Here is a 12,133-nt window from a genome sequence, read left to right on the forward strand (position 1 = left end):
CAGCTCATAGAAATCCAGGCATATATATGAACGTACTTCCATGGCCTCTGGAGCCAGAATAAACACATTAGACACTAACAAGAAACACACTGATTAGCCCTGCAAAGGACACTAAGTCATCTCCAAAACTGACACCAGTGTATTCAGAGCCATTGGATAAGCTCCTCTGCCATGAAACACACCTCAAATGGAAAATATTTTCCTATTCCCATGAAAATGTTTTAACTTCAACAGGGTCAGGAGTTGCAATGTGCTGATTTTAGAGGTTGAAGGCATTAGGAATTAATATGTCAAGCAAGATGAACATTTAGGCCTCCCACTTTAGAAGAGAGGTACAGGTCCTACAGTAAATCTACATGACTTGGTGTTGGTAAGTGACAGACACTCAGCTGAGCCAACACTCAGGCCACGCTCGCTATGTTCGCACTTTTGCTGAAAATGGTGAGCTAGGAAGAGGAAGGCTCTGTGCCCAGCCTTCTTAAGAAGTGGGCTTCTGTTTCAGCTTGGCCAACCACTTTAAAACTCTTCTTCTAGCTGCTATGTTGGTGGCAGAAACAGCTGGAGCCCTTCTGAGGTCAGATAGTGGAATTTTAGCTAGAGGCATTCTTTGTCTCAACAGAGATGCCGCCAGTTTGTTCGGCTGAAAGATCTAAGGTAGGGGCCGCTGCAGCAGAAATCCACTTGCTTGGGCCAACCACTGCCCACCCACCCTGGAATTACTCCAACACACTCACTAGACCCCCCACCTCTTGTTTAATCTTTAATGCACCTCCAATTGCCCTAGGCTGGACACCGCAGCCAGGCAGGCAAGATAGGAGTGATGATTAGCTCCCTGACCCCGTGTGCTATGCTGGGCATTGGGAAATGTATGTCTAATGGCTGACCCTCCATCGATCCCGACCGTGTCCTCCGGGCAGAAGGAATCATTAGCAGCAGCTTACGATGGAGGGGCATGCAATACCTCTCATTCTCCTGGGTGCAGGCACATGAAAAAGCCACATGCACAGCAGACCTGCCCTACCTGTTCTTGCTCCCCTGACTCAATTTGGCTATTCTTAGGTATCTAGTGTAATAAGGAATGGGGGAGGGATGAATGAGCGTGTCCTTCACATAGCCCCTTCAGAGCTTCCATAGATCCTTTCCTTCCTGTGATCTCCATCTTGTACCCCAGGGAATCAGCTCTTACACTAATAGGACAACAGTCCTAACTAAACTTCACAGCCCCTGATCTCCACCCAGACACTAACACATAACCTCAGAAACTCCAGGTGTAAATTTGGAGGCAACTGCACTTCACTGCCTACCCAGTGCCTGACATCTATGCTTAGGGACTGAGAACCTAACTGTGGAAGAAGAAATCAGAAAGAAAATTCAAGAGATGAAGGAGCTTAAAAGAGAGATTAATAGTTCCATTGCTATCATGTCCATGCGGGGTGTTTTGCTACAGTACAAAAGCTTCCTAGAGGCTACAACAATGATAAATTCCCTTAAGTGAAATAATTTCTACTGGAGAAAGCAACTGGATGAGCAATACTGAAAATGTGTTCTGTCCAGGTTCTATCCAAGGTCAAGACGCAAGAGCAATTACAGCCTAGAGGGTCAGCCATACTGGATTAAAAATATTAAGGTCCATCTGTGCAATTTCTGACAAGCTTACCAATCTTATTCCAAGGCCATAGTCCTCTCCTTGTATCCGAGAGCCATCTGTTAACCAGAAATTAACATCCTCAATCCCACCATTATGGGTGGCAAACATTAACCGCTAGCTACTACCACACTGGAGCAACCTGATGACAACAAACCTTCTAGGTTTGTGTAGTCTCCCCACTCTCTTCCCACCCTCTTAACATTTCACTTCTGGTTTTCATGGCTGCATCATATGAAGTTTCAGATTTGTTCAGTGGATGACTCTACTCATAAGCCTTTCTTCTCCACTGATGTTTCCTGGAGACAAACTACAAATTTACAGCAGAAGGTGCTGTGAAAAGTTCATACATGTACATCTATTCCGTACTCCAGAATTACATCTGATTTCTATTACACATTGTCAGGGACATAGAGATATACTCTAGGTTATCACCATTACTTCTGTCTTGGCAGTGCCTCCTAGCTTTGTGCTATTAATACATTAAATAAAGACACATCTGACATGGATTTTTCAAGAAGAGATCATACCAAAGCAACTCAGCTCCACTGTGAGGGTAACAAGACTGGTAGTTAAGTGGGTTCATATGTTCTGAGTTACTGAAATCACTTGATTCACTGAAGTAGAAAAACCTATGTTATGTCCCATGACAATAAGATGTATCCAGGGAGTGCTATGAAGTTTGAAGATGAAACTTTTGGCAATTCCTCAGGTTCAGACGTGTTCCTGATGTTATAAGAATGTGCATTAGTTAACGGTTAGGATACTGTAATTAAGAATACTTTATCTAAATCTACAGGTGCTGGAGCATGTCCAAAGAAGGGTAACAAAGCTAGTGAAGGGTCTAGAGAACAAGTTTTATGATGAGTGGTTGAGGGAGCTGGCGTTACTTAGCCTAGAGAAAAGGAGACTCATGGGGGACCTTATCTTCTCTTACAACCACCTCAAAGGAGGTTGTTGCAAGGTGGGGGTTGGTCTCTTCTCCCAAGCAACAAGTAAAGGGACAAGAGGAAATGGCCTCAAGTTGTGCCAGGGGAGGTTTAGGTTGGAGATCAGGAAAAATTTATTCACTGAAATGGTTGTAAGGCATTGGAACAGGCTGCCTAGGGGAGTGGTTGAGTCACCACCCCTTGAGGTATTTAAAGATGTGTAGATGTGATGCTCAGGGACACGGTTTAGTGGTAGGCTTGCCAGTGCTAGGTTAATGATTGGACTTGATGATCTTAGAGGTCTTTTCCAACCTAAATGATTCTGTGATTCTATAATGGCAGCCAAGCAAGGTCTTCCCACGTTAATGGTGTTGTGATATAACCATGATTTAGGATGGCCAGCACAGCTCCATCAGTGTCTTTCTGGATGTGTATAATGCAGATATGGGAGTGAGGAGAAGCAAGTAGGGCAGGAAATCAGCCCTATCTAAAAGGACTTTAAGGGAATACTACTTTATTGTCTATATTGCCCACCATTGTCTATATTGCCCATGTGTCCACCAGCATAGATATTTTCTTACTTTTGTTCTCCACCTGCTTACACGGTTGGTGTAACTTGCCCACTACTTTATGCTCCTTAATATGACTTTCTTCTCCACCTGTGGAGTTCACACAAGTCTCTGCCAACTTTTTCTTCTATTTCTCAGTTTGACACAGTTACTTTAGTCTTAAGCTCACAGAATCATAACATACCCCAAGTCGGAAGGGACTCATCAGGATCATTGAGTCCAACTCCTGGGTCCCCAGAGGACAACTCCAAAAATCAGACCATGTGTCTGAGAGCGTTGTCCAAACACTTCTTGAACTCCATCACGCTTGGTGACCACTTCCCTGGGGAGCCTGTCCCAGTGCCTGACTACCCTCTCAGCAAAGAACCTGTTCCTGAAATCCATCCTGAATCTCCCCTGTCGCAGCTTCAGGCCGTTCCACAGTCAGCATCATGAAATCTCAAGTCCAATGTCTTTTTCCTGCCTTTTCAGCCAGATGCATGGCAATTCCATGTTTGCATACCCACTGTCTTTGATGTGTCAACACCTACCATAGACTTGACCGACGGCATTCTACTCTTACTCCCTTTGTTGAGAAGCTTTGATTAAAGAGCATTAGAAGATGCAGCAGTCATCTTCTCTCCATCCCTGCTGTTCTACTAACATCACTAGGGGAAAAGGAGCTTGTGCAGAGTACATGAATGACCTGTCTGACAGCTCAAAGAGTGCTTGCTGGATGCCAGCAGCCTGAGGCTAACCATTAAGGCACTCTGCAGAGGCCATCTAAAGGAAGCAGATGGGGTGAAAATTCTGCTGTACCTGAGACAAAGAAAGATACATTTATACAAAGGCAGTTCCTCCACAAGGACTGGAGTCACCAACCCTGGGAACTGTCAGTCCCACATTTCAAAGTACAAATGGTTATCTTTGTTCAAGCCACATGCTCGTCTTATCTTTACCACATTATGTAGCTCCTATGAGAACTCCGTTACCCCATCCTGTTTACTCTCTCCCTATATTTTTGCCCTTCAATAAGTCCTGAAGAATCCAATAAAGACTTCTACAGGAATTTGTAGCAACACATTCCTTTTCCATCATCATCTGCACTTTGAGCAAAGTCCTTCTCTTATATATCTCTTCTGACAGAATATGAAACCACAAGTATTTTAAGCTGAAACAAAGAAAGTAAAGTGCTGTAATCCAAGCTGACAGGAACATTATTAGTCAGGGAAGAAGAGGCTAAGCAGAACAGATTGCTCAGAGATCTAAGAAACAGCATCATGATGAGAGCGGACTCCCAGGTAGATCTGGGCACTGGGGATGGGCTGCAGAGCCTCTTGCCTTGAGGACACCAGATCAGTCCCCAAAGATAATAGCAGGAACAGAGATATAGCACAAGCTGGTGTTAAACCACAGCAATTTCCAGGGTCTGCTTCAGAGCCTGGTCTGAATGCCCTTGCTCTGACCAGGACACTGATGTAAGGAAAAAGAGGCACAGGCACTTTTTTTCAAAATGTGAAGTGGATGAGTCCCAACCATGCAATTCAAATAAGCTGTTACAATGTGATCTAGAGTGCTCTTTACACCTGGCTTCTGTTTTTAATTATGTGAGATTATTTAGGTCTCCTGCAGCTTTTACTGATAATAATTTATACTAGTCAAGTAACCAGCATGTTTTGAACATCACTGTTGCAGGAATAAATGCCTCTATGGACATCCCTATTAGAGAATAATTCCCCTATAATTGCTTTTTCAGTGTCATTTTCATTGAGTTAGAATGGGCAGTAATTATTTTGAGTGTTTTAACAGAAAATATTCTGTCACTGCATCAAATGAATGATTCTAGATGTGGAAAGCGTCCTTCATAACTAGTAAAGAGAATCATATCGTACTTAATTTATCAAAGAGAGAGTTAAATGGCAGACGTATAAGGAAGAGATTTTCAAGAACAGATGTCTGTTTGTTCTAACAGGCAATGGACAATGAAGATGAAGCTAGACATTTACATTAGATTTCATGTATGCTTTCCCATCATTTTTTGGGCATGAGCAAAAACAGTCCACAAATCAGCAGGAGCTTTCCCCTCCTCCCCATAACTTTTTCAGTAACCCAAGATTTTGTTATTGTTGTGGCTTAGCCCCAGTACGGCAGCTAAGCCCTACACAGCTGCTCACTCACTCACTGCCTGGGAGAGAATCAGAAAGGTAAAATCTGAGGACATTTGTGGGTTGAGATAAAAAGAATTTAATAGGTGAAGCAAAAGCTTTGTGTGAAAGAAAAGCAAAATGTCGAATTCATTCAGTAGTTCCCATCAACAAGCAGGTATCCAGCCATTTCCAGGAAAGCAGGGTTCGTCACACATAACGTTTTCTTGGGAAGACAAATGACATCACTGAACCGACTCCCTTTCCTGCTTCTTTCCCCACAATTTTTATTGATTAGCATGATGTCATATGGCAGACTATTCCTTTGGTTAGTTGGGTTCAACTGTCCTGGCTATGTTCTGTCTCAAGAATCACAGAATCATACAATATCCCAAATTGGAAGGGACCTGCAAGGATCACAGAATCATAGAATGGTTTGGGTTGGAAGGGACCTTAAAGATCATCTAGTTCCAATACCCCCGCCATGGGCAGGGACACCGTCCACTAGACCAGGTTGCTCAAAGCTTGGCCTTGAACACTTCCAGAGATGTGGCATCCACAACTTCTCTGGGAAACCTGTTCCAGTGCCTCACCACCATAACAGTAAAGAATTTCTTCCTTATATCTAATCTAAATCTACCCTTTTTTAGTTTGAAGTCATTATTCCTTGTCCTATCACTACACTTCCTGACAAAGTATCCCACAATCCTTTTTATACTGTGGCACCCAAAACTTCCCCAGCTGCAAGGTCCTGCATCTGGGTTGGGGAAATCCCAAGCACAAATACAGGACGGGCAGACAATGGATTGAGAGAAGCCCTGAGGAGAAGGACCTGGGGGTGCTGGTGGACAAGAAGCTCAACATGAGCTGGCAATTTATGCTCACAGCCCAGAAAGCCAACCATATCCTGGGCTGCACCAAAAGCAGTGTGGGCAGCAGGGCAAGGGTGGTGATTCTCTCTTTCTGCTCTGCTCTCGTCAGACCCCACCTGGAGCCCTGTGTTTTGGTCATGGGGCCCCCAACACAAGCAGAACATGGAAGTACTAGTCCAGAGGAGGGCCACAAAGATGACCAAGGGGCTGAAGCACCTCTCCTACAAGGACAGGCTGAGGGAGCTGGGGCTGTTCAACCTGGAGAAGAGAAGATTCTGGGGAGACCTTATGGCAGCCTTCCAGTGCCTAATGGGGGTCTACAGGAAAGCTGAGGAGGATTTTATGTGCATGCCCTTGTTTACTAATGCTATTGAGAATTAATATTTGCTCTTTGGTAACACCTGGAAGCTTACTTTCACCCTGGGCATATTTGTACAATGCTGCGCAAAACACTAATAGTTGGGGGGTGGGAATGGGGGGCTGCCCATGGTCACAGACATATCAACAGTGGAGTTACAAAGATGACATCGGACTCCTGTGCCATGAGGCAGTGGAGAGGCTGGCCATGCTGCTTTGTGCCCCTGAAAACCTATGCTTGGATGGTGGGGGCTGGGGGTTGGGGAGAGCATTGGGTTATCGCTGTAAAAACAACCTAATACAACATACCACTGTCTGTCTTGCAGAATTCTCATATGACCTTGGGCTATGAGCCACAGACTAAACCTCCTGTTCAAACCTGACCCATCTCTTTCCACAGCCTGAGCAGGAGGAAATGTGAGCCTAACATTGGCAGCTCTGGTTCCTGATGCGTGTCACCCTTCCCCTTCAGCAATTCCCCCATCTTTTCCAAAGCCAGGGTGGGAGAAGAGCCCTCTGTCCTCCACAACACCTGCGCAGGCTGTGGCTCTCAGAGCCTCTGGGCACGCAGGGCGAGCCGAGAGCAGCTTAGCAAAGAGGAGGGGAAAACATGTTTAAGGAGATTTTTTAATAAAAATGTGCTGGTTTCAGGTGACCTCAGGGTGTTTTTGGATAGCAGGGAAGGGATCATTCTCCCCCACTCCCAAGTTAGTGACACAGCAGTCACAGCCTGGATGAGAGCAAGCTGCTAATCTTTATTTCTCTGACTTCCATGCTGCTGGGCTTCTCCAGGAAAACAGGAAAGCATCTGCTGGCAAACATGGCTGTGGAAAGGTTTTTCATCTTATCTACACTTATCTCCTGGTTTATGGTCTTCTGTGGGTCACTTGTGCCCATAGATGTTTTTTATAGCCAGTTTTTTATGTCCAATTTTTCAGACACGTTCTTGCTGCTCTTTTTCCTTTCCTCCATTTCTTTCTCCCCATCTCTAGACCTGCTGAATTTGTGGAGGAGTAAAAGGATTAAATGTCAGGAGAAATTATTCCAATATTGAGAGAGGGAGAGAAGAAACTCAAAACAGGCTTAGATTTTGGACTGTATCTGCGGAACACAAAACGGACAGGTATCTTTATATATCTTCCTGCTCTGAGAGACTAGGTGACTTTCTGATGGGAATTGGAGCGACTATGTGAGTATTCAAGCTTACACCCTGCTGACAGCTCTTCTCAAGACAAGCACAAGTCCCAGAAGTGCCCTGCAGATGAGCATAAACCAGAGCATAAATACTGGGAACTGGGGGACCAACAACGGTTCTCCTTTTCATCATATAATATGTCTTTACCTGCATGGTTGAGCAGCCTTACAAGGTATATCTGGATTTGGCCCAGCTTACCCTGCTAACCCCAGCCATGCCTCCATGCTCTCTAGGTATTTTTGCACTGGAGCTTGCCTGGGGCAGTGCAATGCCATGAATAACTTTCCTACTAAAAGCAAGAGGGGATGGAGAAATGGAAGATGCAGGTGGGTTTGGGCCAGAGCAGCAAGGGAACGATAAAGAATCTGGGTTGAATTAAGGATGAGGGAGGGAACACAAACAATAAAAAGCAAAGGTAAGGGACATTGGAGCAAAGCCAGCAAATCAGCTCAAGTGGCAGACAAGAAGGTGGTATCAAGGCAACTACAGGCCATGGATTTATATCTGTACAGCAGTATCACAGCAGGACTCCAAGGGATCCTCCAGGGGCCAACATGTGAGTCAGAAGAATAACTTATTTAATGTGTAAGAGATGAATCCATGAAAACCTCCTTCTGGAGATGTTTCAGCAGCACAAGGTGTTTTCTTGGCTAGCTTTTGCATCCTATGCATACACAGAATTTTGTCACTTGACCTATCAGGGTCAGACAGGTCTTTGCAAAACTCCCAAGAGTAGTATGTGTAGCTGGAGGTGTAGAAGTGATTTGGGGGGAGAGGGAGGAATGCAACAAAACTGTTAAGCAGAGTTTTGCACAGACGTCTACAATTTCTCTACATAAGCAGGGGTCTATCGAGGTGCAAAGCAACAGAAACATGAGAACACATGCTGCTACAAATGATATCGCACCTGGCACTAAAGTAAAAGTGTCTTCTAGCTCAAAACATGCAGTGCTGGACTTAGGATCTAATATCTAAGATCAATTCCCAGCTGCCTGTAATGATATAGGAAAGAGCTTAGCAGCAGATAGAGCAAAGCTGACAATCTAAGTGCCATATTGTACATTCAGTTAAAGGTGTAACTGTAGGTAGTAAATCTTGGTTCTGCAAGGTCTCTAAAACAAGGCTAGCAGCTGAGCAATTACAACTTTGAAAGGGACCTTTCCCATGTAGTCTTAGGGGTTATTTCTGCATCCAAAATGTTTTACCAACAGATACTGTCAATATCCTCAATATCCGAGAGAAAGGAGGCATCAAAATTTTCAGGCCTGATATTCTACTAAAACAAAAAGGAGAAGAATCTCCAAAATGCTCTGAAAAACTTTTGTGACAATGTTTTGAGAAATGTAAGAGAAATGTAAGTTCAGGGGAAAACCATGCACCTTGGTGGGAAATGAGGAATATCAGTAGGCACAGAAAACAAGTGACATGTGCCTCTACACACAGCTGAAAGGAACACATAGGTTTCAGAACTGTTTATTTTGATGGGTAGTTTCTATCAAGTTTGGCTGCCAAAATGTCTTATCTAAAGGCTCTAACATTTAAAATGTGCTGTAAAACACTAAATGCTGGTAAGAATAGGTAGTTTCCCTATGAGCTGATGGAAATAATATCATCCAACACTGTCAACTCAGGTTTCTGATGGAAGCCTTTGGACAACGTGGGTGCGTGGAACTAAGAAACTCGTACTAGGTCCAGAAAAGCCTGAAAAAGGTATCATGACTTTTACATTTCAAAAACAAGTCCTGGCAGAAAGTTTTCACAAAATCTTTGAGACAATTTCAGAAGAAAGGCACTAGCAAACACATCACAGACCACAGAAGGTACCATCCCAGGCACAGTTACATGACTTACACCTAGCATAAGCTTGGAAAAAGCCATAGGAGTTCATTTGCCTTAATTTTTTTACTATAGATGGCCTTATCTGGGAGGTGTCTGTTTCTTTTCACTAACTCAGATTTACAGCTCAAGCTTTCAGCTCTCTAAAGTTTGGTTGGAAGTCCCTGAAGCACTCAGCTTTATAAAACTAGAATCTGAAGCAAGTACAAACATACACTCAAGAATGTCTTGAGTACTGGGGAGGAAGTTCTTTGCCATTACAGAAACCAGAGCACAAAAAGAGGTTTTGTAAAAGTTGTACAGGGCAGCAAAGGCTCTCTATGTGGTTGTAACTAGGCTGACCTCCAGCTATGGGGTTGCTTGCATTAACCCGATGTTAGAGCACAAGCTTGAAGAAGCTACAGCATCATCATATTTCAGCATGTGGAATGATAATGTGAATGCTAGCAAATCTGTGCTAAGTACACACAGCTCACACTTTGCAGCTGTCACTGAATGTTTGCTTTGCACAGTTGTTTAGATGCAATTGTGGATGAGAGGGAAAACATCTTGACTGGGAATTGCCAGAGTCATCCAGTGCTGGTAATCCCCTTGACATGAAACAGAAACCTGATCTGTGCTATTTATTAATTGCTGACACTGAGCTGCTTGCTCCCCCAAAGCAATGGGACATTGACTGTCCATGATGCTACAGAGAGAGTCAATCTGACCTAGAAGACACTAATTTACCAAGAAGAGGTATTTCCATCGTTGTCTATATCTAAGATGTGACTTGCATACTAGCCCGTGCTGTTTGTGCCTGCGGCCCCTGATGCTCTCTTGCCTAGTGACAGCTGTGCCTCTAAAGAGTTTGCTGAAGGTCTCTACTACCTGGTAGAGATAGCAGGGCTGGCCGAGACCTGTGGCAGCATGTCTGCCCCAAGCACAGCACACCTCCAAAAAGCAGGAGTCCTGCCTGGCCATAATGGTCCAGCTTTTCTCCATCCAGCAAGGTGGGGGATTTTCAGCATGGCCGCACAAACAACCAGGCATCCTACTTGCCTCATTTGCCAGAAGCTCTTTCCCATGACATTTTAATCCCACAGTGACAGGAACAAGCAGCACAAGGAGGTTTCATTGCACCCACCCAGTGTGGCACATGCACAACCCCTCCGCTGTGTGTATGCCTGATAAGACTGAGAAAACAAAGACCTCACATCATGATTAGCCCAGCTAACAGGGCACAGGAACAGATGATCCCAGGAAGATGACCTGCCTGCTCAGGGATTGCCTTGCTCCGTGTGTGACCAGACTCTCTGCTGCCTGGCACTGCTGAGGGACCATGTCATCTCACTTGTTCTCCACAAGTGCTCCTTCTCTTCTAGAGCCATTTCCTCCCACAGCAAAATTTGAAGTTTCCATTTAGTCCCTGGCCTTGGACCTAACAGCCTTGCTGCCTTTTGGTGCCATGAAAATGCTGACAGGCAAAACTATCCTGTTAGGATACTTATGCTTAAGGCCATACTCTGGGAGAGATTCAGGCTGCAAGTGACTCAAAACAGCACAAGGTCAAGCCTGCTTCCCCTCAGCATCTTTTCCTCATGCCTGAAAGTTAATTTCTTGTTGTCTCATTGCTGTGTCGCTGAGCATCTAGGAAAAGCATGGCAGACAATGCAGTTCGTATGACAGCAGAGACAAGCTAGGGAGGAGCTCTTAACACACGTTGTCACAGACAAAAATCCCCAAGATCAGCACTCCCTCCATTGAGAAGAAGGTTAAGTAGATATCACTGCCTCAATGGGGTAGGGGAAGTATTAACTGGGAAAAAATGGGGGTGCATAACCAGCCATAAGAAAGGCTGCCAGGCATCTCCCCGAGAAGCCACATGTTGCCATCAGTGAAGAAGCCAGAGGCTGCTATGGGAACACTGTGTGGCTCTCCCCAAACTTCCAGTGACTACCTCATTACAATTGTGCTAGTGTTTTTTTTTTCGTTTTGTTTTTTGTTTGTTTGTTTTTTGGGGGGGAGGAGGCAGAGGAGGAGAATGGCGGGGGGGAATTCCTGGGGAAAACAGGCTGGTCAATGCCATGAGCCATGCTGGTGCTTGTGGCACACAGACATTCCTAGCCTGGGGCCTGTGCTTGATCTGCTACTCTTTGTCTCATTAAGTTCCCCAGAAAATGTCACTGACCTTATGAAGCCTGTCCACATAGAAGTGTTGCTTTTCATGCGGACTTCACGACTTTGGTGAACCCATGCCTATGGTAGACCTTAGGAGACAACAGGAACCTCCAGAGGAGAGCAAAAGGCTGGGAGAGGACCCACGAGTGTCTTGAATTATTTATCTTCCCCAATGCGCTGGCATGCTTTACCTAGGAGAACCCAGCTACTCTGAACAGTATTTTTGGCACACTTTCAGCTCAGTATGTGCCAAGGAGCTGGACAACTCTGTGTAGAACTTTAGGGCTGAGCAACACTATCCTTCCTTCTAACAGGCCAGAACTGGAACTCAGAAGTTATGTGCAGAAGCTGACAAGTGAGCTGGTGTGGGAAGGATGGAGCAAAAAGATCCCAGCAAGCAAGCAAAGCACCGCATGAAGTGGCTCTGCTGTGGCCCATGACTGGCAT

The sequence above is a fragment of the Anser anser genome, assembly GCF_964211835.1.
Source record: "Anser anser genome assembly, chromosome: 23".
NCBI classification, from domain to species: Eukaryota; Metazoa; Chordata; class Aves; order Anseriformes; family Anatidae; genus Anser; species Anser anser.